Genomic DNA, 5666 nt, shown 5'->3' with positions numbered 1-5666 from the left:
CAGAACAAGTAGAAGAGAAAGAGAAGGCAAAATCAAAAGGTATTTCCCTTTTGAAACCTATGAGACTGTGAATATAGCATTGCCATTACTAGCAAAGGAAAGTCAGAAAGATAAATGTTTGGGGTTTAGAGATATGTAAGGTTTGCAGTTTATTAAATTTGAAGGGCCAATCCAGTTGGAGGTGTCAAGTTGGCTTGTGGGAGAATAGGAAAACAAAACTCAAGGGAGGATTTGGGAATTGGCACAAAGATGTCACCAAAACTGAAGAAGTATTCTTCACGGGAGAAAGTATAGAGATTAAGCTTCTGATGACGGCTAAGGACAAAAGTTTCAAAAATATTTCTATTTAGCAGATGGGGGAGGAAAAAGAGTCATCTAAAAAGACAAAATTCTGGCAGCTGGTACATCCTTCATTTGCCTGTGAGCCATGAGCCCTCTGCATTTTGCCCACTCAAGTTCTACCCTGTCTGCCACTGTCACCATGGCCCAAGCTGGCATTGCACGACTGGACAGGCTGTCATGGGCCAGAACTTAATTTTGAGCATGAATGACCATGATTTCATGGCCTGTGCTTTCACTAGTCTAGTCTCCAAGTTGGTGACTCCTTGGGCAATGAGGCAAAGGGAACCAAAGATGTTGGTGTTCAGTCCTTGAAGGAGATAGTCTCCAAGCTGAAAAGGCCTTGGGTGGATCATCTTTCTTGTGAAGGTTGGTCAATCTGTTGATGAGTTCATAAACAAACTAATACCATTGCTGCACACTGGTGACATCATCATTGATGGAGGAAATTCTGAATATAGGGATGCCACAAAATGATGTAGAGACCACAAGGCCAAGGGATTTTATCTGTGGAGAACAAAGTTAGTGGTGGAGGGAAAGGATCCCCAGGATGGCCTATAACTCATGGCAGGAGGGAACAAAGAAGCTGGCTCCATATGAAGACAGTCTTCCAAGGCATCACTGCAAAAGAGAGATCTGAAGAATTTTGCTCTGACTGGGTGGGAGAGGAGGGAGCAGGACACTTTGTAAAGATGGTGTACGATGGGATAGAGTGTGGGGATATGCAGCTGATCTCTGGGGCTTACCACTTGATGGTTACCATGTGCTAGGCGTGGAGCAAAACAAGACGGCACAGGATTTTGAGGACTGGGATAAGACAGAGCTCAACTCATTCTTGATTGAAATCAAAAAAGATGTCAGAGGCCTTTGAGGAATGGAATAAGACAGAGCGCAATTCATTCTTGATTGAAATCACAGCCAATATTCTAAGATACTGATGGCAAATGCCTGCTGTCAAAGATCAGGGACAGCACAGGACTGAAAGGCACCAGAAAGTGGACCACCGTCCCCACCCTGGAAGATGGCATTCCTGTCACCCTCATTGGAAAAGCTATCTTTGCTCAGAGCTTATCATCTCTGAAGGATGAAAGAATTCAGGCTAGCAAAAAGCTGAAAGGTTCCCAAAAGATCTAGTTTAATGGTGATAAGATATCATTCCTGAAAGATATTCAGAATGACCTCTATGCTTCAAGACCATTTATTATGCTCAAGGCTTTAGGCTGCTAAGATAGGTAGCCACTGAATTTGGCTGTACCCTCAATTATGGTGGTATTGCCCTGATGTGGAAAAGGGAGGCTGCATCATCAGAAGTGTATTACTAGGAAAGATAAAGGATGCATTTCATCAACACCCAGAAGTTGAGAACCTACTATTAAACAACCTCTTTAAGTCGGCTGCTGAAAACTGCAAGGATTGCTGGTGGCAGGTGGTCAGCACTGGAGTCCAAGCCAGCATTCCTATGCCCTGTTTCACCAATGCTGTCTCCTCCTGTGATGGATACAGACACGAGATTTTCCCAGCCAACCTCATCCAGACTCACTGGGATTACTTCAGGACTCACACCTATGAATGCTTAGAAAATCTGGGACAGTTTACCCACACCAATTGGACAGGCCATGGTGGCAGTGTGTCACGCTCTTCACATAATGCCTAATCATGCTGTTTCTGTTACCCTTCACAATTCCATAGACCAGGACGTTTCATGTACCACCCAACCACAAAACACCACTTAATGGTCCTTTGTTGTATTTTCTGCTCAGATCTTTTAAAATAAAGGGGTTTAAGAGACTCCCAGAAAAGTCACATAGAGTTTATTTATAAAGTAGCTCTGTATAACCCATCATGTCCTCTGCCCTTGTCTCTTGGGACTGACCAGGAGCTGACAATGTGCACGAGAGTGAGAACCAACCCCTTGAAGCAGTCGTTCCCAAGTGCTCTCTGTGGACTAGTGAGGCCCCTTTCTCATAAATAGGAAAACTATTGTTACAATTCGACCAAACTAGAATCTTTTCATCATGCAGCTGAATTCCCTTTTTCCTTTGCTCAATATGAGTTACATTTCATTAAAAAAAATTCTGAAAGGGTGACAAGAACGTTTCATGGCAGAGATACACATTTCAAGGAAAGAGCTAGTCAGCTGTATCACGGATGTATTTAAAAACCAAGGGGAAACTGAAGGCCGATGACATTATGGTGAACATACTGAAAAGGAATTAAAGCAGCTTGTGATAAGTTGAAGGCAAATTCGAAGGAAGATGACTTGGTGACAGTCCTCTAGGGATTGTGCCAGTGACACCTTATATTTCATCTCCAGCTCAGCCTGAACAGATGGCACAAATGAGAATCTTTTCATATGAGGATTTCATCTGGGTTTATAACCTAGTCAGTTCTATTTCTTTATTTGCCTCCAGAAGGGCTAGAAGCAAACCCCATCTGCATTCCCAGGGGAGGCAGGATAAGGCTCATTAACAAGATGCTTGAGATGGCCCTGCTTGCAGTTTTACAAAGAAACGTTATGAATTAGCAGTGTAATATGTTACGTGGTACAATCTCTCACCACCACAGACCCCGGATTTAGTGCTTTATGGTATAGCTATATTTTAAATAAGATCATTGCTGTCAGAGTTGTGAGATTTCAGCATCTTAAAATAAGGTATTAAGAGTAAAGTAGATAAAATGATTTTTTCATCAAATATTAAAAGATAGTTTCCTGTAAGAAATATAAATATGGCATTATCTTAATTTTCAAATTTAGCAAATCTGAAACCAAACCTTCCCACAGTAATAAATCTCTCTATATTATACAAAAGCGCTCTCTAGTCTATCCGACATTTTAAATAAAGTGTAAAATTAATACATTTAATTTCTGTAAAATATTTCATGTTTCCTTCTTGATGTATAGCACTCATGTAGATTTTATGTATATATTCTGAATTTTACTATGGGTATTTCAAATACTTTATCATATTTTGTTATACTGTATGATGCATTAGAAATTGATGAAGAAAAAAGGCTACAATTTGATTAATTACAGGCCAGAGATTTTAATTATGCCTTTCAGTTAACCAAAGTAATTTCCTCTGTTGTAACAGAAGTAATCCTTCTACAGACTTTTTTTTTTTTTTTTTTTTTTTTGAGTTGGAGTCTCGCTCTATCACCCAGCTGGAGTGTAATGGTGCAATCGCAGCTTTACAAAAACAAAAAGGCTTTATAATCTTAGGCTTACCTTTCACCATTGTTCACTAATTAAAGTTTAGAAATGCTTAATGCAAACAGTGGCCATGGTTTATTTTATTATTTACTTTTTTGAGACAGGTCTCACTCTGTCTCCCAGGCTGGAGTGCAGTGGCACAATCTCCATTTGCTACAACCTCTGCCTCCCAGGTACAAGCAATTCTTCCTGCCTCTGCCTCCCTAGTAGCTGGGACTACCGGTGCCCACCACTGCGCTGGGCTAACTTTTGTATTTTCAGTAGAGATGAATTTTCACCATGTTGGTCAGGCTGGTCTTGAACTCCTTACCGTAGGTGATCTGCCTGCCCTGGCCTACCAAAGGACTGGAATTATAGGCATGAGCCACTATGCCTGGTCCTTTTAAAGACATAATTTTCATGCATAGGCAATAATCCTACATTTTATAGAGTTATGTCTAACTATAACTAGCAGAACATTACATTGAACTAACCCCAGTATTCTTATAATGACTAACCAAGGCAAGCCCAGGAAAGTGTCGGGGCTCCAAGAATAATCTAGAATGATTCAGGTTTTGTCCATGCTGCATTCTGCGCTTCCATTTTCCATTTCACTGTTTGGTTTCTTTTGTCTCTGAGGACTAACTTTCTCTGCTCCCAGTCAACACACAAAACATGGAGAATAGTAGCTCCCTGATTCTCTGTGTTAGAATTCAGTAATTCAGGAAGAAACCAAATGTACTCTTTCTGTTTCAATTTTAAAATTCCTAGGCAAAAAAACTGGCCATTTTCATCAGTTGTCCATTCTTAGAGGAGTCAAGGAGTGGGTACACAGAGGAGAAAAGGGTTTGACTCAACCTGTCAACTGAAGACAGGTGCCATGGAGACATGCAGGACATGATAACTGCCTTGGATCTGTGGCCATTGTGATGAGGACGTGATGTGAACCAACACACCAACATACCAGAGACTACCCTGCAGAGTGATAACTTAATTCAGTCTCTTTAATTAAAACAAATCAGTTTAAAAAATGTGATTTGCTTGGAAGAAAACTACAACCTTAACTATTACTTGGATGTGTTTAAACAATTTTGTTTTTAAAATCTTTGTTATTTTGGTGATGCATAAACACACTGTGGTTATTTTTATTTGCCTATTGGGAATTCTGACGAAAATTAGGTGATCAAAGGGACATATTTTTTAAACAATAAGACAGCTGGTCTTATTCAGTCACTGAGTGATAAGGAGGGAAGTTGAAGGCTTAGAATTCTTGGTTGTTGTAGGATGCTTGAGTTGCTGACTTTACCCTTTCATGTTTGCTTTCCTGCCCTGTAGAAACAAGAAAGTGAAATCCTCCTTATATCCCTGAATCCCTGGGGTCCCCAGATGGTCCTGTTACTTGGTTCTGGTTAATGGGATATAAGTGAAAGCTATTGGTGCTTCCCCTTCTGTTCTTTTTCCTGACTAAAATCCTGGAGGAATACCTCAGGTGCATCAGCCACCCCTAAGGATGGTAGAGAAGGAAGGAAAAGAAGAGAAAATGAGAAAGTATGGACTGTTTGAGCTTGGAGTCCTCTTATATGAGCCACACATGCTCCTTAATTCATATAAGCTACTCTGTGGGGTTTTTGTGAAACTCATAGCTGAGCACAGCACACTGGATACAGCTATCCCAGCATCAGGAAAGTGGCAAGTATCACTGAACCTTGGTACCTTAAGGTAGCCAATATCTACTGCAAATCTTTCTGCCCTTGTGATGGTTAATTTTAGGTGTCAACTTGATTGGGGTATAAGATGCCCAGATATTTGGTTCAGCATTATTCTGGGTGTGTCTGCGAAGGTGTTTCTCGATGAGATTAACATTTGAATCAACAGACTGAATAAAGCAGATTGCTTTCTCTAATGTGGGTGGGCCTCATCCAATCAGTTGAAGACCTGAGTAGAACAAAAAAACTGAATAAGAAGGAACACCTCCTGCTTGACTGCATGAGCTGAGTCATTGTTCATGGTCTCATTGTTCCTGGTTTTGAACTTGAAATGAAAAACAGACCCCTGAGTCTCAATACTGCCTGTTTTAAGACTGGAACTTACACTACTGGCTCTCCTGATTGTCAGACCTTTGGACTCAGGCTGGAAC

At 40.8% G+C, this 5666-nt stretch overlaps 1 pseudogene; it reads left to right on the top strand.

Moving 5' to 3' along the window:
- Positions 1-481: 481 nt before the first annotated feature.
- LOC101029456 (6-phosphogluconate dehydrogenase, decarboxylating-like) lies at positions 482-1993 on the top strand (annotated as a pseudogene).
- Positions 1994-5666: the final 3673 nt, after the last annotated feature.

This window comes from Saimiri boliviensis, chromosome 7, assembly GCF_048565385.1.
Source record: "Saimiri boliviensis isolate mSaiBol1 chromosome 7, mSaiBol1.pri, whole genome shotgun sequence".
Lineage (NCBI taxonomy): Eukaryota > Metazoa > Chordata > Mammalia > Primates > Cebidae > Saimiri > Saimiri boliviensis.
The sequence above is the reverse complement of the archived record's forward strand: the minus strand, read 5'-3'. Positions and strand labels throughout refer to the sequence as shown.